This window comes from Coregonus lavaretus (assembly GCF_964263955.1).
Source record: "Coregonus lavaretus genome assembly, chromosome: 4".
In the NCBI taxonomy this organism is placed as follows: domain Eukaryota; kingdom Metazoa; phylum Chordata; class Actinopteri; order Salmoniformes; family Salmonidae; genus Coregonus; species Coregonus lavaretus.
The window spans coordinates 43,053,047-43,079,097 of NC_139991.1; positions in this window are offsets into that span (position 1 = coordinate 43,053,047).

A 26,051-nucleotide genomic window follows, 5' to 3' on the forward strand; every position below is an offset into this window, starting at 1 on the left:
TCCGCCGAGGCTGCCTCCCCTCCTTGTTCGGGCAGGCTTTGGCGTTCGTCGTCACCGGAGGACTAACCACTGCATCATCATATAAATTGTCTTGTCAATCACACACACCTGGTTCTATTCCCCTAATTAGTCCATGTATAAGTGTTCCCTCTGCCCCCTTGCCCTTGTGGGTGATTGTTTGTTGTGGAGGTTAGTAGCTCGGTGGAGCTCTTGTATTTGGTATCGACGGGAGTATTTTCCCGTGTGTCTTGTATTTTCCAGTGCACCTGTTTTGTGCCCTGGAGTGTATTTGACGCATTTCTGCGTAAACCTGTATTTTTCCGATTTAAAGCCTGTTTCTGTGATTTACCCTCCTGAACCTGACTCCTTCAACACCACCTTATCACAAGTTTCCTCCAATTAGGGGAGGGGTGGTAGGGTTAGTGGAAAATAATAAAGGAAAATATATTTTAAAAAGATGTGTGTGTGTATATATATATTTACAAAAAATATATATGGGGGATTGGAAATGATGCAGACAATTACATTGATGGAAGCTACAATCTTATCAGCAATATTAAAGCTGATCTACCCCCTAAAAACTATTTTTTTTAAAATTAAATTAAAATAAAACTACTATATGTTTTCTCACACAGGAACTCAGTCCACGATATCCCACAAAACAACACATTTGGCAAACATTCTCATAATGGAGAACTTAAGAGCTGAACAATTGCAATGGTGAGTATTTTCTAATAATGTCGTAGTCATGGAACAGCGCATAGTTACATTATTAACATGCTATGAAAAATGAAGACTAAATTAGTATTTTTCCAACAGTTTCTATACACAATGCAGTTGTTTGGCAAGTTATCAAAACCAAATCAAATGTTATTGGTCACTTGCGCTGAATACAACATCTGTAGGCTTTACAGTGAAATGCTCACATACGAGCCCATTCGCAACAGTGCAGAGTTAAAAAGTAAGACAAATATTTGCCTAAAAAAAGGAAATAGCAACAGGATAAAAACAATAACGAGGCTATATACAAGGAGTACCAGTACAGAGTCAATGTGCAGGGGTACGAAGTAGTTGAGGTAATTGAGGTAATACAGTATGTACATGTAAGTAGGGGTAAAAGTGACTAGGCAATCAGGATATATAATAAACAGAATAGCAGCAGCGTATGTAAAGTGTGTCTATGTGCGAGTGTGTGTGTGTGTGTGTGTGTGTGTGGCGTCAATATGTGTGTGTGTGTGTGTGTGAGCGTATATAGTGTGTGTGAGTGTGTGTTGGAGTGTCAGTGTAGTATGTGTGAGTGTGTGGATAGAGTCTAGTGAGTGTGCATAGAGTCAGTGCAAAACAATTAAGATAAATCAATAAATAATAAAGAGGGTCAATGTAAATTGTCCGGGTAGCCATTTGATTAACTGTTCAGCAGTCTTATGGCTTGGGGGTAGAAGCTGTTCAGGTGCCTTTTGGTCACAGACTTGGCGCTCACGTACCGCTTGCCGTGTGGTAGCAGAGAGAACAGTCTATGCCTTGGGTGGCTGGAGTCTTCGACAATTTATAGGGCCTTCCTCTGACACCGCCTGGTATAGAGGTCCTGGATGACAGGGAGCTCGACCCCAGTGATGTACTGGGCTGTATGCACGACCCTCTGTAGTGCCTTGCGATCGGATGCCGAGCAGTTGCCATACCAAACGGTGATGCAGCCAGTCAAGATACTCTCAGTGGTGCAGCTGTAAAACTTTTTGAGGATCTTAGGGCTCATGCCAAATCTTTTCAGCCTCCTGAGGGGGAAGAGGCGTTGTCATGCCCTCTTCACGACTGTGATGGTGTGTTTGGACTATGACAGTTCCTTAGTGATGTGGACACCGAGGAACTTGAAGCTCTCGACCCGCTCTACTACAGCTCCGTCGATGTGAATGGGGGCGTGTTCGGCCCTCCGTTTGCTGTAGTTCGTGATAAGCTCCTTTGTCTTGCCCACGTTGAGGGAGAGGTTGTCGTCCTGGCACCACACTGCCAGGTCTCTGACCTCCTTCCTATAGGCTGTCTCATCGTCGTCGGTGATCAAGCCACCGTTGTGTCATCGGCAAACTTAATGATACTGTTGGAGTCATGCTTGGCCACGAAGTCGTGGATGAACAGGGAGTACAGGAGAGGACTGAGCATGCAACCCTGAGGGGCCCCTGTGTTGAGGGTCAGTGTGGCGGATGTGTTGTTGCCTACCCTCACCACCTGGGGGCGGCCTGTCAGGAAGTCCAGGATCCAGTTGCAGAGGGAGGTGTTCAGTCCCAGGGTCCTTAGCTTAGTGATGAGCTTGAAGGGCACTATGGTGTTGAACGCTGTAGTCAGTTGTAGTCAATGAACAGCATTCTCACGTAGGTGTTCCTTTTGTCTAGGTAGGAAAGAGAAGTGTGGAGTGCAATAGAGATTGCGTAATCTGTGGATCTGTTGGGGTGGTATACGAATTGGAGTGGGTCCAGGGTTTCTGGGATGATGGCGTTGATGTGAGCCATGACTTTCAAAGCATTTCATGGCTACAGATGTGAGCGCTACAGGGCAGTAGTCATTTAGACAGGTTACCTTGGCATTCTTAGGCACAGGGAATATGGTGGTTTGCTTGAAACATGTAGGTATTACAGACTGGGTCAGAGAGAGGTTGAAAATGTCAGTAAAGACACTTGCCAGCTGGTCAGCGCATGCTTTGAGTATGTTGCGGATGTTGCCTGTAATCCATGGCTTCTGGTTGGGATATGTATGGTCACTGTGGGGTCAACGTAGCTGATGCACTTATTAATGAAGCTGGTGAATGATGTGGTAAACTCCTCAATGCCATCGGATGAATCCAGGAACATATTCCAGTGTGTGCTAGCGAAACAGTCCTGTAGCTTAGCATCCGCTTCATTGGACCATTTCCGTATTGAGCACATCAGTGGTCCTTCCTGTTTGAGTTTTTGCTTGTAAGCATGAATCCTGAGGATAGAGTTATGGACCGATTTGCCAAATGGAGGGCAGGGGAGAACTTTGTATGCGTCTCTGTGTATGGAGTAAAGATGATCTAGAGTTTTTATCCCTCTAGTTGCACAGGTGACATGCTGGAAGAATTTCAGTTTTCCTGCATTAAAATCACCGACCACTAGGAGCGCCGCCTCTGGATGAGCATGTTCTTGTTTGCTTATGGCCCTATACAGCTCGTTGAGTGCGGTCCTAGTGCCAGCAGTGGTTTGTGGTGATAAATAGATAGCTACGAAAAATAACTCTCTTGGTAAATAGTATGGTCTACAACTTATCATGAGGTATTCTAACTCAGGTGAGCAGAACCTCGAAACTTCCTTAATATTAGAGATTGCGCACCAGCTGTTGTTAATAAAGAGACACACTCCTCCATAGCACTGTCTTTGCCTTCTACGAGTGTCGCCTCCTCAATGAAGTTGAAGTCCTCGTCCAAATCAAGGTTAGTGATAGCTGTTCTGATGTCCAGAAGTTTTTTTGGGTCATAGGAAACGATGACTAAAACATTATATACAAAAACAAGTTAAGATCAGCGCAAAAAAACACACAACATATCACATTTGGTAAGGAAAACGGATGCCATTTCCTCCGCCGCCAATTTATCACTCATCACTCAAGTTATGCCAGGAATGCTTTGACTGGTAATCTACACTAAAGAAAAATCTAATAGTGGGAAAATATATTATTTCTTCCCTTATCCTGGGCAGCGGGTTTGTTTGTTGCAACAATGAATATATCTTTGACAAGCTGGTCTTGTCCTTCCGATAGTCATTTAATTAGTTTGAAATGGCAGTCGTTAGGCAGAGCATTTGTTACTGACAATAAATCATTTATATTTGGACAGAAACCTTGTCCACGTCCAAGGACTGAGTGAGCTAAGGAATGTGGAGTAACCTTTGGAAATATTGACTCTGTTGAATCAGCTGAACTCCTCAGAGAGACAAAACAGGACCCGTTATACTCAGATACTCAGGTAGGCTACTGGTAAAGTACTGGGCACAGATGGAGACAAATTTGACCATGTAAACCATGTTGCAATGCATAAGGATTTACTGTGCTATCTGAAGATAGATATGACTAATTGAGTTATTTGAACATGGGATAATTAAGATATAAAAGCTAGCACAAATGGACTGTTAAATAGACATGATACCGGAAATGAAAAAAATACATATATTTCATCTACATCAGGCCATTATTCTTAAGTGATTTTAAAGAGATTAATTGTTTCCACCTTTGCAGACCAGTAATGAGCTTATGTAACCATATATGCATGCTTATCAGCCAATCAAACAATGCAGTCCACAGAAGTGCACAAGACATAAGACCAAGATAATTTTTAATCAGGAAATGAAAATTACAATGGAATTGTGAATTGAATTCTGACCTTTTTGTTACCTTCCTTCAATTAATTGAACTATGCAATTGATTCATGAAAAACTGATATGAATGCAATATAGCAAGTCCAACAACACCCTACGACACCCAGCCAGCTTATGGCATGATGTTAACTCATTACAGGGTTGTTTCACCTCAAAAAGCACAAGAAAGAGGATTTCGACACCCACCATCTCGGATTGTTCTGAAATTGTTTGTCGTTAGAAACAGATAAGATTAGTATTCCTGCAACATTATTTTGTTGAAATACACTGAACAAAAATATAAACACAGAATGTAAAGTGTTGGTCCCATGTTTCATGAGCTGAAATATAAGATACCAGAAATGTTCTATACGCACAAAAAGCTTATTTCTCTCAAATGTTGTACACAAATTTGTTTACATCCCTGTTAGTGAGCATTTCTCCTTTGCCAAAATAATCCATCCACCTGACAGGTGTGGCATATCAAGAAGCTGATTAAACAGCATGACAATTACACAGGTGCACTTTGTGCTGGGGACAACAAAAGGCCACTCTAAAATGTGCAGTTTTGTCACACAACACAATGCTACATGTGTCTCAAGTTTTGAGGGAGCATGCAATTGGCATGCTGACTGCAGGAATGTCCACCTGAGCTGTTGCAAGAGAAATTAATGTTAATTTCTCTACCATAAACCGCCTCCAACGTTGTTATAGAGAATTTGGCAGTACATCCAACTGGCCTCACAACTGCACGCCACGTGTATGGTGACATGTGGGTGAGCGGTTTGCTGATGTCAACATTGTGAACAGAGTGCCACGTGATGGTGATGAGGTAATGGTATGAGCAGGCATAATCTACGGACAATGAACACAATTGCATTTTATTCATGCCAATTTCAATGCACAGAGATACCGTGATGAGATCCTGAGGCCCTTTATCGTGCCATTAATCCGCCGCCATCACCTCATGTTTCAGCGTGATAATGTATGGCCCCATGTTACATGGATTTGTACACAATTCCTGGAAGCTGTAAATGTCCCAGTTCTTCAATGACCTGCATATTCACAAGGCATGTCACCCATTGAGAATGTTTGGGATGCTCTGGCTCTGGCTCTGGACAGCGTGTTCTAGTTCCCGCCAATATATAGAAACTTCGCACAGCCATTGAAGTGGAGTGGGACAAAATTCCACAGGCCACAATCAACAGCCTCTTCAACTCTATGTGAAGGAGATGTGTCTCGCTGCATGAGGGAAATGGTGGTAACACCAGATACTGACTGGTTTTCTGATCCACTCCCCTACCTTTTTTTAAAGGTAGCTGTGACCAACAGATGCATATCTGTATCCACAGTCATCGGAAATCCATAGATTAGGCCTAATTTATTTATTTGAATTGACTGATTTCCTTTTTTGAACTGTAACTCAGTAAAATCTTTAAAATTGTTGCATGTTGCATTAATATTTTTGTTCAGTATATAAATGATCTCTGAGAAATTAAGCTAATTGATTGCACCCAAATTGGCCATTTTAATTTATAGGATTTATAGTACCTAACATCTGATTGATTTCACAACTCCCTCCGAAGCTGCCTCATCTCCTTGTTCGGACAGGCTTCGGTGTTCGTCGTAACCGGCCTTCTAGCCACTGCCACTCCTCTTTTCATAATTCCATTTGTTTTGTCTTGTTTTTCACACACACCTGGTACATATCTCCTCATCAGTCTCTGTATAATTATTCCCTCTGCTCCCTCATGTCTTTGTGTGTTATTGTGTGTGTGTAGGTGTCGCTAGCTCGTGTTGAGCATTATGTTACTTTTATCGCCGGGATATTCACCTGTGTGTTTTGTTTTCCCAGTACACATTTAAGTTGCACTGTATTTGGTTTACGCATTGCTGCTGTATTGGCTAATATACCTTATTCTTTGGATTCACACCTCCTGCGCCTGGCTCCGTCCTACTCACCTTGTTACAGTTTAACCAAACTTTTTTCTAGCAATGAGGAATCCAAAGAAATGGTCAAAAGCCACCCATGGACCCCCCACGTCAAACTCACCCCAACAAAGAGTATATAGTATAGGTTCTCTATGTCTGACTAGTAGTATGGAGCTGCGGCCCGGAGTCTTGTTTCTTCATCTTCATCCTATGTAATGTATTCTCAGTGAATTTGCGTCAATGTTTGGATATGAAAGGGGGGATCTAAGCACAGTCAGGGAGTCCTGCTGGTTGTGAGAAACAGAGAGAAGGGCAGACAGAATTTCACATTCCTGAAGGTGCAGCAGTACTAACAAGCAGTACTAATCAGTGTCTGATCGCGGGACGTATGGACAGGTACGTGAGAAGTGTTCTCCCTGTTTATTTATTATTTCAGTCATAGTTAGTATTTCGTATTTTTGGCTGTCTGCCTGTTCTTTGGAGTCTTATTTGCTCCGCCTTTTTTGTGTGTGTAAAGTCCGTAATTTTGTACCTGGCTTCGGGACCATCAGTAAAATTCCTTGTTTCACCATCTCTGCCTACTGCCTACTGTCTAACCTGCACTGCACCTGGGTCACACCTCACACCAACCCTTACATGCGCCCTGCTGCAGCCCCTGGGAGGGCGTTCAGGATGAAAGGATGTAAGATTACCATGGCCATCTCATCCTCCTCATCATTCTCCAAGCAGGAACCCATTACTACACAAAATATCCCTTAATGATCTGTAAGGTCCCTCACTCAAGCTGACAATTTCAAACACAGATTCAACCACAACGACCAGGCAGGTTTTCCAATGCCTTGCAAGGAAGGGCACCTATTGGTAAAATAAAAACAATCTGACATTGAATATCCCTTTGAGCATGGTGAAGTTATAAATTACACTTTGGATGGTGTATCTACACACCCAATCACTACAAAGATACAGGCGTCCTTCCTAACTCAGTTGCCGATAGGAAGGAAACTGCTCAGGGATTTCACCATGTGTTGGTGACTTTAAAACAGTTACAGAGTTTAATGGCTGTGATAGAAAAAAACTGAGGATGGATCAACAGCATTGTAGTTACTCTACAATACTAACCGAATTGACATAGTGAAATGAAAGAAGTCTGTACAGAAAGGTCCAAGACCTGCATCCTGTTTGCAATAAGGCACTAAAGTAAAACTGCAAAACATGTGGCAAAGAAATTAACTTTATGTCCTGAATACAAATCAAATCAAATTTTATTTGTCACATACACGTGTTTAGCAGATGTTATAGCGGGTGTAGTGAAATGCTTGTGCTTCTAGCTCCGACAGTGCAGTAATATCTAACAAGTAATATCTAACAATTTCACAACATAAAACTAGTAAGGAATGGAATTTAAGAATATATAAATATATGGACAAGCAATGACAGAGCGGCATGGACTAAGATACAGTAGAATATTATAGAATAGAATACAGTATATACATATGAGATGAGTAGTGCAAGATATGTAAACATTATTAAAGTGACTAGTGTTCCATTTCTTAAAATGGCCAGTGAAGTTCAGTAGGCAGCAGCAGCCTCTAATGTGCTAGTGATGGCTATTTAACAATCTGATGGCCTTGAGATAGAAGCTGTTTTTCATTCTCTCTGTCCCAGCTTTGATGCACCTGTACTGACCTCGCCTTCTGGATGATAACGGGGTGAACAGGCAGTGGCTCGGGTGGTTGATGTCCTTGATTATCTTTTTGACCTTCCTGTGACATCGGGTGCTGTAGGTGTCTTGGAGGGCGGGTAGTTTGCCCCCGGTAATGCGTTTTGGCAGACCGCACCACCCTCTGGAGAGCCCTGCGGTTGCGGGCGGTGCAGTTGCCGTACCAGGTGGTGATACAGCCCGACAGGATGCTCTCAATTGTGCATCTGTAAATGTTTGTGAGGGTTTTAGGTGCCAAGCCGAATTTCTTCAGCCTCCTGAGGTTGAAGAGGCTCTGTTGCGCCTTCTTCACCACACTGTCAGCGTGGGTGGACCATTTAAGTTTGTCGGTGATGTGTACGCCAAGGAACTTGAAGCTTTCCACCTTCTCCACTGCGGTCCCGTCGATGTGGATAGGGGGGTGCACCCTCTGCTGTTTCCTGAAGTCCACGATCATTTCCTTTGTTTTGTTGACGTTGAGTGAGAGGTTACTTTCCTGGCACCACACTCCCAGAGCCTTCACCTCCTCCCTGTAGGCGGTCTCGTCATTGTTTGTAATCAAGCCTACTACTGTTGTGTCGTCTGCAAACTTGATGATTGAGTTGGAGACGTGCTTGGCCACGCAGTCATGGGTGAACAGGGAGTACAGGAAGGGGCTGAGCACAGACCCTTGTGGGGCCCCAGTGTTGAGGATCAGCGAAGTGGAGATGTTGTTTCCTACCTTCACCACCTGGGAGTGGCCCATCAGGAAGTCCAGGACCCAGTTGCACAGGGCGGGGTTCAGACCCAGGGCCTCGAGCTTAATGATGAGCTTGGAGGGTACTATGGTGTTGAATGCTGAGCTATAGTCAATGAACAGCATTCTTACATAGGTATTCCTCTTGTCCAGATGGGATAGGGCAGTGTGCAGTGTGATTGTGATTGCATCGTCTGTGGATCTATTGGGGCGGTAAGCAAATTGAAGTGGGTCTAGGGTGACAGGTAAGGTAGAGGTGATATCATCCTTGACTAGTCTCTCAAAGCACTTCATGATGACAGAGGTGAGTGCTACGGGGCGATAGTCATTTAGATCAGTTACCTTTGCTTTCTTGGGTACAGGAACAATGGTTGCCATCTTGAAGCATGTGGGAACAGCAGACTGGGAAAGGGAGAGATTGAATATGTCTGTAAACACACCAGCCAGCTGGTCTGCACATGCTCTGAGGACGCGGCTAGGGATGCCGTCTGGGCCGGCAGCCTTGCGGGGATTAACATGCTTAAATGTCTTACTCACGTCAGCCACGGAGAAGGAGAGGCCACAGTCCTTGGTAGTGGGCCTCGTTGGTGGCACTGTGTTATCCTCAAAGCGGGCGAAGAAGGTGTTTAGCTTGTCTGGAAGCGAGACGTCGGTGTCGGCAATGTGGCTGGTTTTCCTTTTGTAGTCCGTGATTGTCTGTAGACCCTGCCACATACGTCTCATGTCTGAGCCGTTGAATTGCGACTCCACTTTGTCTCTACACCTATGTTTTGCCAATTTAATTGCCTTGCGGAGTGAGTAGCTACACTGTTTGTATTCTGCCATATTCCCAGTCACCTTGCCATGGTTAAATGCGGTGGTTTGCGCTTTCAGTTTTGCGTGTTATGTTCGGGGCAAATCAAACAACACATCACTGAGTACCACTTTTCATATTTTCAAGCATGGTGGTGGCTTCATCATGTTATGGGTATGCTTGTCATCGGCAAGGGAGATTTTTAGGATAAAAATAAACGGAACAGAGCTCAGCACAGGCAAAATCCTAGAAGAAAACATTTACATTTACATTTACGTCATTTAGCAGACGCTCTTATCCAGACTTACAAATTGGTGCATTCACCTTATAGTCAGTGGGATAACCACTTTACAAAAAATATATATATATATATATATATATATAAAAATAAAAATTTGCAGTGAAGCCAGTGGAGTGTGCGGAGGAGCGGGGTGACGTGAGAGACCTGGCGGACCTGGCATCTTTTCACTCCCTCCTCTCTACATTTTCTTCATCTGTTTCTGCTGCTAAAGCCACTTTCTACCACTCTAAATTCCAAGCATCTGCCTATAACCCTAGGAAGCTATTTGCCACCTTCTCCTCCCTGCTGAATCCTCCCCCCCCCCCCCTCCTCGCTCTCTGTGGATGACTTCGTCAACCAACCTACAGGATCGGGTCACCGCCTTGATGTTAGCGGAGAACGACAGGGTGTTGTCCAGGGTCACGCCAAGGCTCTTCACACTCTGGGAGGAGGACACAACGGAGTTGTCAACCGTGATGGCGAGATCATGGAACGGGCAGTCCTTCCCCGGGAGGAAGAGCAGCTCCATCTTGCCGAGGTTCAGCTTGAGGTGGTGATACGTCATCCACACTGATATGTCTGCCAGACATGTAGAGATGCGATTCGCCACCTGGTTATCAGAAGGGGGAAAGGAGAAGATTAGTTGTGTGTCGTCTGCGTAGCAATGTGAGGATATGACAGAGCCAAGTGACTTGGTGTATAGCGAGAATAGGAGAGGGCCTAGAACTGAGCCCTGGGGGACACCAGTGGTGAGAGCACGTGATTCTCACCACGCCACTTGGTAGGAGCGACCGGTCAGGAAGGACGCAATCCAAGAGTGAGCCGGGCCGGAGATGCCCAACTCGGAGAGGGTGGAGAGGTGGATCTGATGGTTCACAGTATCAAAGGCAGCAGACAGGTCTAGAAGGACAAGAGCAGAGGAGAGAGAGTTAGCTTTAGCAGTGCGGAGAGCCTCCGTGACACAGAGAAGAGCAGTCTCAGTTGAATGACCAGTCTTGAAACCTGACTGGTTTGGATCAAGAAGGTCATTCTGAGAGAGATAGCAAGAGAGTTGGCTAAAGATGGCACGCTCAAGAGTTTTGGAGAGAAAAGAAAGAAGGGATACTGCTCTGTAGTTGTTGACATCAGAGGGATCGAGTGTTGGTTTTTTGAGAAGGGGTGCAACTCTCGCTCTCTTGAAGATGGAAGGGACATAGCCAGCGGTCAAGGATGAGTTGATGAGCGAGGTGAGGTAAGGGAGAAGGTCACCGGAGATGGTCTGGAGAAGAGAGGAGGGGATAGGGTCAAGCGGGCAGATTGTTGGGCGGCCGGCCGTCACAAGTCGCAAGATTTCATCTGGAGAGAGAGGGGAGAAAGAAGTCAAAGCATAGGGTAGGGCAGTGTGAGCAGGACCAGCAGTGTCATTTGACTTAACAAACGAGGATCGGATGTCGTCAACCTTCTTTTCAAAATGGTTGACGAAGTCATCCACAGAGAGGGAGGAGGGAGGGGGGGGGGGGAAGGATTCAGCAGGGAGGAGAAGGTGGCAAAGCGCTTCCTAGGGTTAGAGGCAGATGCTTGGAATTTAGAGTGGTAGAAAGTGGCTTTAGCAGCAGAAACAGATTAAGAAAATGTAGAGAGGAGGGAGTGAAAAGATGCCAGGTCCGCAGGGAGTCTAGTTTTCCTCCATTTCCGCTCGGCTGCCCGGAGCCCTGAGTCGTCAAGCCACGGAGCAGGAGGGGAGGACCGAGCCGGCCGGGAGGATAGGGGACATAGAGAGTCAAAGGATGCAGAAAGGGAGGAGAGGAGGGTTGAGGAGGCAGAATCAGGAGATTGGAGGGAGAAGGATTGAGCAGAGGGAAGAGATGATAGGATGGAAGAGGAGAGAGTAGCGGGAGAGAGAGAGCGAAGGTTGCGACGGCGCATTACCATCTGAGTAGGGGCAGAGTGAGTAGTGTTGGAAGAGAGCGAGAGAGAAAAGGATACAAAGTAGTGGTCGGAGACATGGAGGGGAGTTGCAGTGAGATTAGTAGAAGAACAGCATCTAGTAAAGATGAGGTCAAGCGTATTGCCTGCCTTGTGAGTAGAGGGGGACGGTGAGAGGGTGAGGTCAAAAGAGGAGAGGAGTGGAAAGAAGGAGGCAGAGAGAAATGAGTCAATTGTGGACGTAGGGAGGTTGAAGTCACCCAGAAATGTGAGGGGTGAGCCATCCTCAGGAAAGGAACTTATCAAGGCGTCAAGCTCATTGATGAACTCTCCAATCGAACCTGGAGGGCGATAAATGACAAGGATGTTAAGCTTGAATGGGCTAGTGACTGTGACAGCATGGAATTCAAATGAGGAGATAGACAGATGGGTCAGGGGAAAAAGAGAGAATGTCCATTTGGGAGAGATGAGGATTCCTGTGCCACCACCCCGCTTACCAGATGCTCTCGGGATATGCGAGAACACATGGTCAGACGAGGAGAGAGCAGTAGGAGTAGCAGTGTTTTCAGTGGTAATCCATGTTTCCGTCAGCGCCAAGAAGTCGAGAGACTGGAGGGTAGCATAGGCTGAGATGAACTCTGCCTTGTTGGCCGCAGAACGGCAGTTCCAGAGGCTGCCGGAGACCTGGAACTCCACGTGGGTCGTGCGTGCAGGGACCACCAGGTTAGAGAGGCAGCAGCCACGCGGTGTGAGGCATTTGTATAGCCTGTGCGGAGAGGAGAGAACAGGGATAGACAGAGGCATAGTTGACAGGCTACAGAAAATGCCTACAATAATGAAAAGGAGATCGGAATGAAATGAACTAAACATCTGGGAAAGCGAGAGAGCGGGGCCTCCCTCACTTACGTTTCACTGAAACACCCAAATATAACTCTCCCAACTTCCACCTCAGAAACTATAATTGTTGTAAACTACAGCGGTTGAATGTTTTCTAGGAATAGACTAACTTAGTTTATTCAGCTAGCTAACTTGGTACAGTATTCTTCCGTGAAAACCGTCCAGGGCACCTAGTCATATGACGCCACAGCCAGCTAGCATGCCGGCCTCCAACAACACAGTTTAGCACCAATACTCGGCCACAACAAACCACCAGTGTGTCAACACGCCAAGCAGATCATTCATGTCCGTGTCTAACGTTGTGGGTTAGTCCCGACAGCTTGAGCGAGTCCGTCGTCAACTTATTCAGCCAGTTAGTTAGCTAGAATAGTTAGCATACTAGCTAGCCATTGCTCTCTGCCAATGAACCACCCCTCCTCCGACGGCATGAAACACACAGAGAGAGCCAAGCTAACGTTAACTAGTCACCCATGTTCCGAATTCTCTTGAACGACTCTGGCTACCAGTATGTAAAAACAAAACACAAATGTAGGTTATAACTTACCCCTAGCAGCTACTGTTAGCTAGCCAAGTGCAAAGCTAGCCACTGAATCGATTCGGCCAGTTCGCGTCTGTTAGCTAGGTCGTTCCAGCTATTGTTTAGTAGCTATCCAGGTAGCAACAAGCTAGCTACATTTCGAGCACAGTAGTAGTAGTTACTACCTAACGTTAACGCTTCAGACAATGAAGTTAGAAAAACAGCTGAATTGTAGGCATTATTGTATGTAATTATTGTAGGCAGCTAGCTGGCGTAATTACAGGTACTCTCAGGCGTGAAACAACTATCCACAGTTGCTAATAGTTACCAGTAGCTACCCGCTAGCTAGTCCAGGTAGTGGGTTAGCTAGCTTCATGCTTCACCGGGCTCAGCCGAATACAACACTTACCCACTATAATTACATACAACAACCCACGATAACTACCTACAATACCTAACTACAATCTAAATACATAGTTTAAGCTTTACTCGACAAAGGTTAAACTATGTATATAAGCCATATAAGCCAAGCTTACCTCCCGCCAGAGAGAGACACAACCATAACACTACAGTACCAACCACCACAAATCTACACTGCCTTGTGATGGATGTGTTGTATCAGGCTCTGAAAATCCCCACTCGGGCCTTGTAGCAGGGTCCACACCTGCGCTCCAAGGCTGGGGCTCTGGGAAAGGTTGGGTTCCCAGGTGGAGAGGGACAGACTGGGTGTGAGATGTGTTTTCCAGGCCCTCTGGAGGCCTCGTCCCGGGGGCCTGCAGTAGCGGGACAATGGGAATGGTTTAGACTGCTTTTCAACAGACACTAGAAGACAAATTCACCTTTCAGCAGGACAATAACCTAAAACACAAGTTCAAATATACACTGGAGTTGCTTACCAAGACGACATTGAATGTTCCTTAGTGGCCTCGTTACAGTTTTGACTTAAATCGGCTTGAAAATCTATGGCAAGACTTGAAAATGGCTGTCTAGCAATGATCAACAACCAACTCGACAGAGCGTGAAGAATTTCAGTGAATGGATTTTCTAAATATATTGTTGCTTACCCAGGCTAATTCAGACTTGAGGATCAGAATTTACACCTGTTGCACCAACCAGAAATAAGACTAGTCGTAGCTAAATCCATCGTAAGCGATGCGCGTTCATGAGATTTGATGCTTCATAATGATGGTTGCTAAGCAGCGCCCATTACTAGGCTGTTACCATCCTCATGGCAGTTCGAAACATTGCGTGGCATGTCACATCCCCCATCACTTCACAAAGCCCAGCAGTATGCATGCATGTTTTCTTTAACCACAACTGAATGGATCAATAAATAATTGCTGTGGGAAAGAATATCACTGAATGACGAAATAATTTGAATAAAGTAGGCTAATGCCAACGAAGGCATTTATCATATTGTTGCTTACTGAAACTCCCAAAGTCATCCAACCTTTTTAAATAATTTAAACCAATAGTCATGTGTGGTTAACTATAATTTCAGCACCGTTTTGATTGGGACAGCGCCATTGCGCTGCTTTGAGACAAGCGTGGGGACCTGTATTGATAAATCAATCAATATCAGATTTAGGTTTTTACTGAATCTCCATTTGGATATTTGGTTACAATTAGGTTAGAAAAATGTTAGCTGTATATTGAGGTGAGTGCTCATGATGATAATCTTTAGTCTACCTAGTTTGCTTATCTATTAGCACTGATCAGAACGTTTTGCTACATTTTATGTAGCCTAGTATAACAAGTAACTTGTTAACTTAGTAGCCTAGCCTATATCCCAACCAAAAGCTCCCAACTTGCCTGATAATCAATCAATGGATTTTGTTTCACTGAATCTTCGTTTGTATATTTGATTATTTGATCTCTGGCTGGGAAAATAAGTGGAGGTGGTAGCTAATCTATTAGTTCGCTAATCTATCACTGATCAGAAATGCTTAGCATACTATAATTAAGCAATAAGGCCCGAGGGGGTGTGGAATATGGCTAATATACCACGGCTAAGGGCTGTTCTTAAGCACAATGCAACGCGGAGTGCCTGGATACAGCCTTTAGCAGTGGTATATTGGCCCTATAACAGAAACCCCCTAGGTGTTTTATTGCTATTATAAACTGGTTACCAACGTAATTAGAGCAGTAAAAATAAATGTTTTGACATACCCGTGGTATATGGTCTGATATACCATGGCTGTCAGCCAATCAGCATTCAGGGCTCGAACCACCCAGTTTATAATGTATCATAAATCAAGTGAATAATTTTGCTATTGACTCGCGCATAGGCAACTCGAAAAGTCTGGAGGTTGTGAAATATGAACACGAGACATACAGTACCAGTCAAAAGTTTGGACACACCTACTCATTCAAGGGTTTTTCTTTAGTTTTACTGTTTTCTACATTGTAGAATAATAGTGAAGACATCAAAACTATAAAATAACACATATGGAATCGTAGTAACCAAAAAAGTGTCAAACAAATCAAAATATATTTTAGATTTTAGATTCTTTAAAGTAGCCACCATTTGTCTTGATGACAGCTTTGCACACTCTTGGCATTCTCTCAACCAGCTTCATGAGGAATGCTTTTCCAACAGTCTTGAAGGAGTTTGTTCCCACGTATGCTGAGCACTTGTTGGCTGTTTTTCCTTCACTCTGTGGTCCAACACATCACAAATCATCTCAATTGGGTTGAGGTCGGGTGATTGTGGAGGCCAGGTCATCTGATGCAGCACTCCATCACTCTCCTTCTTGGTCAAATAGACTTACATAGCCTGGAGGTGTGTTTTGGGTCACTGTCCTGTTGAAAAACAAATGATAGTCCCACTAAGCGCAAACCAGATGGGATGGTGTATCGCTGCAGAATGCTGTGATAGCCATGCTGGTTAATTGTGCCTTGAATTCTAAATAAATCACTGACAGTGTCACCAGCAAAGCACCCCCACACCATCACACCACCTCCTCCATGCTTCACGGTGGGAACCACACATGCGGATATCATTCCAGGTGACTACTTCATGAAGCTGGTTAAGAGAATGCCAAGAGTGTGCAAAGCTGTCATCAAGCAAAGGGTGGCTACTTTGAAGAATCTCAAATATAAAATATATTTTGATTTGTTTAACACTTTTTTGGTTACTACATGATTCCTTATGTGTTATTTCATAGTTTTGATATCTTCACTATTTTTATATAATGTAGAAAATAGTAAAAATTAAGAAAAACCCTGTCCAAACTTTTGACTGGTACTAGGGCTGTGGTGGTCACGAAACTTCGTCAGCCAGTGATTGTCAAGCAAATAACTGTCGGTCTCACAGTAATTGACCCTTAATTAACATAAACACATTTAGCATTGTCGTGTATTGAGATTATGACGTTGTTAAATGTTTTTTAAATGGAACTGAAAGAATGTTGATTTTAGTATCAAGAGGGAATGTTTTAGTGTAACGTCACATACAACAGACAGGAAGTGTGTTGTAGACAGGGGAGACTGGTGATTGGCCAGAAGAGGGACCATCTTTTTGCATTGTTTATAAATAGGGGCTAGACACAGAAAGGGCAGAACGGCCATTCCAATCTGAGGCGCCGTTCTCCGGGTGTCATGTCACCTGTCACTTATGCTGAAGCTTGTGATCTGAATAAACCTTATGATCAACGTTCAGTATGAGCGGACTCCTTTGTTCATCAGCAATAATTGCCACCACTCACTCGATACGACAAATGGCGCCCAACGTGGGGCTGGTCTGCAAATCTCCTTTGTTTCATTCAGCCGCCAGGCTAACTCGCTTTGAAGCAATGGCCAGACAAGGGTGAGTTTTTCTTACCGCTTTGGAGCTTGTTAGATTGGATTCTGCTTGTGTACACTGGAGAGATGTACCATACGACCGTGCCTCGGGTGGCGTTATTGCTGTTGACTAGGAGGCTGAAATAAATATTCTAAATTTGGTTGATGGGTAAACGGTAAATAATAGGAAGTCTAGAACAATGGATTGGTAGTGAATAAAAGCTGGAATACGTATACATATTTAGGGCATTGTGAATCTGGAAAGACCTCGAAACGAGGCGACTCGCAGGAGTGGGCTACAAATCCGGGCGACGTATTAGACTTTGTCAGGTTGGTTCTTGGAACTATGACGTGAACGATTATATTGTATGTTATACTCCTCTTATAGCCGACGGGAGATATGTTGGGGGTAACCGCTCGATATGATATTCATGGCTCAAGGCAGCATAAAGTTAGACGGGGATATATGGATAATGATTTGGGCACAATGCAGGGTACTTATGGCGTGGTAGGCCGCAGTTAGCTAAAGGCTAAGGCTAATTCTAAATGCTTGATTGTGTTTCAGGCCACATGGTACATAGCGGCTAAGGTTAATTCTAAATGCTGGAGTGTGGGTCATGCTACATTGTACATAGCGGCTAATGTTAATGCTAAGGCTAAATGCTAATTGTGTTGCGTGCTACATGCTAACAGATATCCTTAGAGACCCCATTGCGATGGATTAAAGTCTCTTAAACTTGTCTCTGTGTGTGTAAGTCAGGTTATATGTTTTGTGAGCGCTGTTAAATGTTGTTTGACTATGAGGGGAAAACGGAGGCAAAGCGGGACTGTTAACTGTCTGTTTGGGGAGGGAGTAGAAAATCTCCCTTCCACGGTGATTAAGTATTTTTGAATGGATGTGCGCATGTGCATGATTTTACGGCGCTAAAACTACGACATGAGGTTATTTGCTAAAACTACAAACACGGCATTGTGGGTAAGGGTCATAGGTCCCATCTGGGGTTACCCTGCAGGGGGAGAAATAGACAGACAGAGGAGAGATTTTAACACGAATCTTCTAGTTGTTACATCGGCGGATGGTTAAAGATGAAACTTGTTTTGTGACCTATTGAATTTATAAATTAGATATATGGTAACGGATTATAATAAATTGAATTAAATAATTAAAAGACGATTAAAATTAAATAAAATGTTTTTGAGCGATCGATCATTATTCCTGAGTTAATTCTTAGAGCGAATGTAGAACGAACGAATATTGAATGGTTGGAAATACTCAGTGATTGCATTAACTACTAAAATATTTTTCTGTGTATGTTCTTTTGTCATATGAGAGGAGCAATAGGACATACGACAGGAGAGAGAGAGAGAGAGGAGATACAGGAAGTGCTGACGTGACATCACGTGACGCGGCAGAGGATCGGATCAGATATCAGGCTAGTTCACAAAATATGTGATGGTATGACAATTTCACATAGGCTTGGCAAATACTCATTTGAATAAAAATTGCATTTTGGAGGCTATGTGCATCACGGGGGTTAATTACAGATGTGTTGGGAATCAAGGACTGACATTATTCTGTAAATTTAAGATAATTACGTGCTTATAGAGCAAGGGAGTTGACTACTTGCATTTGATGGATTAAGATAGCCACTAATTGTAAGTAAGCATTTCACTGCAATGTCTGCACCTGTTGTATTCGGCGCATGTGACCAATAAAATTTGATTTGATTTGATTTAATTGATAAATGGGTAAGTTAGGATATAGAAATAAAGAATTGGTTTTAAATTATTCATAATTTTTAATTGATTTTTTATTTTAATTAGAAATGGTTTTTGAATAAAACATTTAATTGAATTTTTTAATATTCATATTTTAGTTGATTTGATTTTGGGGGGGGGAAAAAAAAGTATTATTATTATTTATTTTTTTGGAGTTGTTAGGTTTATATTAATAATTAGAGGGGGGAAGCCATAGGCTATATAGTCTAAAATAAAATATTTCACGATAAAGGAATATAAAAGGGTTGTTACAATGGGGAAAAACGACATCAAGGCTATAAAAGTCATTACACCGGTTGATATAGGGAAAAATTAGTAATCCTTTAACTAAAGTAGTGTTAGAAAAACTAAGGGCAGAAGTTAGTATACCTTTCTCACATACGGATTCAGCAAAAAGACACCCACCTTACGAGAAGGAAGTAGAGCTTAGGGATGTTTATCCTCAGCTTCCAGTGATCATCCAGGAGGGTGATTGTTGCATCAGAGATGAAGATGAATAATAGATAGAGGACAAGCAGAAACGACACTGAAGATGAATCCAAAACTCCTGAAGGAAGAAAATGAGATGTCTGGAAGAGAAGAGTGAGGTTAAAGAGGACGAGGATGATGAAGATGAGAGTGATTGAGAAGAGATCATGGGTGGATATGACTCTGTGATCAGAAGGAAGTTGGCAAGAGAGGAAAGAAGAAGGATACTAGAGATTTGATCTCTGATGGAAGTTGAAGGAAGAAGGATACAAGAGATTCGAGTTCAGATGAAGACAGCGAGAAAGAGGAGACTGAAGGTGCTGTGTATTCAAAAGGAGTTTGTCCTACAAGGACTGGCACAGAAGAAATAGAAGGAGATATAGACCGATGCTTATCATGCCTGGATAAAGCAAATAGTTTAGAAGAAGTAACACAGCTGAAGATACAGAAGAGGAGAAACTGCTGAGAAAAGGATCCCAAGAATTGGAGAAGAAGAAGGAGAAGAGAAGCTTTGGTTAGGAAGAATCAGAGTGAACCAAATCAACAATCACTGTTACAGCTTCAACTGAACAATATCAAATGCAATTGTACCAGCCAAGGGGGGTACCAGGTGTTCCATATCCACAGCCAGTTTCTGGACAGACACAGAATTGGAGAGGAAGAGGACGAGAAGGCTTAGAAGGAGGAGGAAGATTTCAGCTACACTTCCAGCAACTTTCAGAAGACTGTTATAATTATGGACAGGTTGGTCACTTTACCTGTGATGGAAATGCGCCAGGGGAAAACAACAGAGGAAGATAAAGGAGCAAGTGAAGATCACCTGTTAGTGCCTAGAAGATACAAAGGGGGGTGTCAGCTGGTAGCACCAATTAGGAAGAAAATATCTAACAATTGAAGTAAAAACCGGAGGACTATGAGAAGAATGGTGAATAGTGGAAAAACTTATCTGTGTTCAGCCTAAAGAGGTTAAACATCTCACTATGTAGAATTAACTAATTAGGATAGGGATTTGAGGTAGTAAAACAGTTAATTACTCTTAAGGTACTAATATTAGAAGATACTGTTATTGCATTGTTGGGAAGAGATGCATTGTTTAAATTGAATTGTACAATAGGATGTACACTAAACGGCTGTCTGGTAGAAGATGTTAAAAAAGTAGGGTTTTTGGGAATCATATTGGCTTAAAAAGATAATATCATAGGAAGGATGATAATCTATTAGACTGTCTATTAGACAATCTGTCTGGAAAATAAAGTTAAAAGGGGTGACTGTTATTCTGGGTTACATTCTTACACTAAGAGATTTCAGGCTAGGCTAAAAGGTGTTTAGTCGTTTGCCAAGTCTGTGTGTAAAAAAGTCAGAAGCAGGTGGGGACTTTCCCAATCACATATTCTAAAAATTTGGTGGTAAAGGGATTTTGTGAATAAATCAGTGGAAAAGGTTTTTAAAGGTTAGGAGAAAAGATTAGATTAAAATAAGTTAGGAGAATTAGGTTGAAGGAACTCTAAGACAGTAAGCTAAGTTTCAAAGTTAGTAGTAAGAGAGAGAGAGAACAGTAGTGAAGGACATTTTAAAGTTTAGTGGGAAGATATGGTAGGAGTTTAGATCTGTTAGGAGCAGATGCATTGAGAAAGTATGTGTTGCTGAATGATAAGAGAAGATTGAGGGTGATTGAGTATCTATAGTTACAGTTCCCAGCAGGGAGATCAAGGTAATTATAGGTGTATTTTTTATAATCAAAAGTTTGAAAGTCAGGGATTAGAGATAGGACTGAGAGTTGGGAAAAAGTGACACTAGTGGTGATAGATGGAAGTACAAGCAAAGACTTCAAAGCTTTGGGAAAAAACTAGAAGTAACTAAGGACATTAACACTTCAGTCTATTAAAACAACAGTGAGAAGCAATTTAACTCTTTCAACATTGATAGTTATTAAAGCCATAAATGTATCGCATTTGATTATAAGGGAACCAATAGCTCCAGCACCAATTTTAGGGGAAAAAATACTTATTAGGGTTAGGATGGGGACGTTCCTCCCACATGGAGAGATAATTATGGAGAAGAAGTATACTTATCTAGGGCAAGCATTAGAATTTGTTCCGGTTAAGAATTATTGGTTAAAAGGCTATGTAATTCATAACGTAACGCTTATGATGGAAGATTTGAAATCTGTTGAAGTTTCACAGTCACCAAAGGAGTTCAGGAAGAATATGTTACAGTAGTCACTCCAACAGTAAATAATACACATAGGATATCGGTAGCTTTCCTACTAGAAATAATTAAGGTTGATACATCAACTAAATCAACTACTTTAATGGTAACTTTGGAAGGGATTAATGATACGATGGCAATAGCAAATGTAGGAAGTATGACAACGACAACAACTTTTCTGAAATTAAAGGGGGTAGCAAGACGAATAGGGTTAAAATAGGAGAACAGATAGTAGTAGAGAGAATATATATTCATCATGGAGGTACAGGATGAGGTCTTTGATTTTAATGACAGACAAGGAGAGGTATCTGATCAGTACCGCTCGTTAGGGAAGAGAGAAACTAAATGCATGTAGTTTGATTCTTCTGTTGTGAAAATTAGAGATGGGAAGGTAGGAATCTTTGGTTCCAGCGGTTAATTCATTCTGTAATATCAGTGAGGAATCTTGAGGGTCCATGTCTGTTGAGAATTTAGAGACGGTCGCTCGACCTCTATCAAGTATGTGTCAGTCTTATGCGTTGTCATGACTGTGGTATCAGCAACAACAATCAGTAACAGATAAAATAATGTCGTTGTCAAAACATTTGTTTAAGCCTAGGGTTAGGTGGTATTGGGTTAAGTGAATTAACTTGGGTGCATTTGGTAGATGGAAAGTAAAATCAGGTAACAGCAAACCCTGAAGCATTTGAGGTGTAACCATTGAGGGCTAAAAGTTGTTTGGTTCTAATAAAACATATGAGGTAAGGGGTATGTTTATGGGAATATCAGATTGTGATGTTATATGATAACTTTGGGTATGCATGACCTTAAGTGTAGTAATGAGAAATATGTTACTTTTTATGTACCAGTTAGTAAGAAGAGCAGGACTTTGATGGTAAAATATTAGCTTTTGCCTGACAATGTGACTATGGGGAATTTTAGAGATATTTTGAGGGTTTGTGGTGATAAAGCATATATATTCTTACCCTATGGATAGACAGGATGTTGTTACATGTCAACGTTGAAGCTTCCATATGAGGTTTTTACCATTATAAGAGGGGTAGCACCGGACAGAAATCTGAAGCTATATTTGAAATTGGATGAAAAGAGACATGGCTACATGTCATAGTCTTCAAGCCTATCATTGAAGGATAAATCTAAGGGAGAAGGGGGGACTTTTTCCATGGTATGGTGTAACATTTGGGAAGATCATATTGATAATATTAGGTATACTTTGAGTCCAGATAGTTCAGATATTATCACTAGGGTTATATATATGCATTGAAGAATATAAGGGATGCGTTTGGGAGATCTGAGAAGACTTGGTTGCAAGATCAGGTAGGGCCAGTAGGGGCAGTGATGGGTTACATTTAATGGCAGCTTTGATAACACTGTGTGTGATGTTTGTAATTTGTTACTGACCTTTGAGAAAGCTATGATATTGAGATAGGTTGGAGAGTGATGCCTGGAGACAACACTCAGATGCCGGTGTTGACTGTTCCTGATCTGGATGAAGATGGACAAGTGGAACTGAATGGATAAATATCATTTTTGATGTTTTGATCATTAAAAAAAAAAAAAAAAAATCAATATTGGGGTGATTTTAGTATGATTTTATGAATCAAGGGGGGAAGAGGATAATGTGATTCATATATCATTTATATAGCATTTTTATATTCTTAGTTGATATTGATGTTTAATTTGAAAGTGTTGTTTTGCAAAAGATACTGTTTGGTTTTTTCTTTTCTTCCAGAAGCATTTGGGGGAACATGGGAAGGGACAATATGACTGGAGGAGATGAAACAAGGAGGGTGTGGCCGATTCCATCATCAACAAATCCATTGGAAGTCGAGACTACGGGGAGATGAAGTGTAGTGGACTACATTCCAGTGTCTGCAATGAAATATAGACATGTGTAATACATAATTGTGTCATATTCTTAGGTATTAATTTTTGTAGAATGATATTTGATGTTATTGAATACATGTGAGGATCTTAGATGTTTTTGTTTATTTCGGTGATGTTTAGGGACAGGGAATTTAGGCAGGGAGAGTTCCACTTTAGGGTCCAATGGGTTGACCAGCCTTACAGTGGATATCTTTTGGATAGGATTTTGTTTGCAGGGGCTTACATGTGTATTTAATTGCATCATAGTTTCAAATGCATTTACATGGTTTATGAGTTTATTTGGAGTATCTAGGTGGTTGCCTGGGGCAGAGGGACCGTGAGAGAATTTTACTGTCTTGATTGATGGATGGATATCTGAAAAGATGGCTGCCGGACAGTTTTTCGCTCTTACACTCCATAGAGATTTGTTCATATTTCATAGTAATGTATTCACACTTCATAAACAGTTATTTCATAGAAAGGTATTTACACTCTAGAGAATAATGTTTTTGGTTTAATGTTAAAGATACTCAATAAGATAAATTGTTACTTGTCATAATCCTATTCTGTTTGTTTTCGAGACTGTTCGTCTCGAAGGGGGGATATGTCGTGTATTGAGATTATGTTTTTTAAATGGAACTGAAAGAATGTTGATTTTAGTATCAAGAGGGAATGTTTTAGTGTAACGTCACATACAACAGACAGGAAGTGTGTTGTAGACAGGGGAGACTGGTGATTGGCCAGAAGAGGGACCATCTTTTTGCATTGTTTATAAATAGGGGCTAGACACAGAAAGGGCAGAACGGCCATTCCAATCTGAGGCGCCGTTCTCCGGGTGTCATGTCACCTGTCACTTATGCTGAAGCTTGTGATCTGAATAAACCTTATGATCAACGTTCAGTATGAGCGGACTCCTTTGTTCATCAGCAATAATTGCCACCACTCACTCGATACGACAGCATCTCCTGGCGTCCACACATAGCCTACATGCCATTTAAAAAAGTAGTAAATCCATGTAATATAGCCTACACCTTCACAATAAATACATTATTTATTTTAGACAGGTCTAAAGAAGCATGATATGAAGAAAATGTAGTCTATTTCAGAAGAAAAGAATAGCATTCTCTCGAGTTGTCCTTATGTTAGGTCCTGATGTGGCTATGCCAAATGGCAGTGGGCTACACAAGTTAATTTAGCAGACAAGATTTGCTTATAATTCCGTGGCATTATTTTATATTATTTTATAGTATGAAGAGTACAATTGAACAAAGCTGAATAAAATCTAAATATTTTCTACAAAGAATTTGAGGTAGTGCGCACATGCGGCTATTCTGTGTTGAGCGGTTAACAAATAAATAGATCCTCCCCTATGCTTAATTTAGAGTCATTACATTTTACGTCATTTAGCAGATGCTCTTATCCAGAGCGACTTACAGTTAGTGAGTGCATACATACGTTTTTATACTGGCCCCACGTGGGAATCGAACCCACAACCCTGGCGTTGCAAATGCCATGCTCTACCAACTGAGCTACATCCCTGCCAGCCATTCCCTCCCCTACCCTGGACGACGCTGGGCCAATTGTGCGCCGCCCCATGGGTCTCCCGGTCGCGGCCGGCTGGATTGGAACCAGGATCTCTAGTGGCACAGCTAGCACTGCGATGCAGTGCCTTAGACCACTTATTAATTTAACTTTAGTTGTTCTACAAACGTTGGGCTATATGTTTTGATTTTTAATACATTGTAAGGCTGCATGATGAGATTCTAATGATGATTTGAAAAAAGTCGCTTGAAAGGAATGAGCTCTGCTTTGTTTATATTCCAAACATAGTCTGCGACAGTTGTGCGATGCGATAGATCCCAAATTAATACAACCACTAGCATCAAAAAACCTTATTTATGCAATGTGGCTGACGCAACAGATCAGAACGTTTACCTTAAAATTTTGAAACTATTAGGCTATTTCTTCAAGTTATAAGCGCAGCAATGCGCACATGGTAGTACGCTATAAGCGCAAATGTTTCATTAGCGGAAAACACCATTATCAAAAGTTACCGCAAATGCAATTATGCATGTAATGCTTTCATTATAAAGGTGCCTTTTTATGGTGAATATTATCTTCCCCAAACTTGAAACTCACGTGTTGCTTATATATGCAAGTTAGGCTCTACACCCCTTGTAAAGCGGATTAATATGCTAAATTTTAAGAAGTTCTTTGGCCACTTTAAGTTGTGATTAAAACATATAGGTCTATGGGCTAGGCTACATGAGGTGTGCGACTATGATTCGAAAATGTCGCAAAAAAATGTATGCTGGTCATCATTCACAAGTGATAATATATAAGTCACAAGTGATAGGCTAATATATTCACCCATCAGACTTTTCTTGATGTAATCTTGTCTTTTCATATACTAAATAATATATGTGTGACATTTGTTTTGATTTAGAATGGACCATTATCATCCACCTTTATCGAAACAGAAGCAGCTGGAAAAATACATGTAATCTATGCACTTAAATAGCGAATGGAGGACGATTTCCCCCGTGGTTTATTTTCATGCCAGCCAAATAGGCTATACTCCTATAAATATAAGCAATGTGCTTAATATTAGGAAAGTTGAGAAATAAATACAGTAGGCCTAGCCTATAGAAAGCTGATTTGATCCTAGTATTTTTATTAGCAGCCATCACTCAATTGCATAGCCTATAGAAATGTTGCAAAACATGAGCTCATGGGCTCTCATTAAGTTTTTGATTAGATTTTCGAACACATTTGCATTGATGTCAGAGTGATTAGAGGGACAATAGAGTGCTGAGTACCAGGCAGTTAG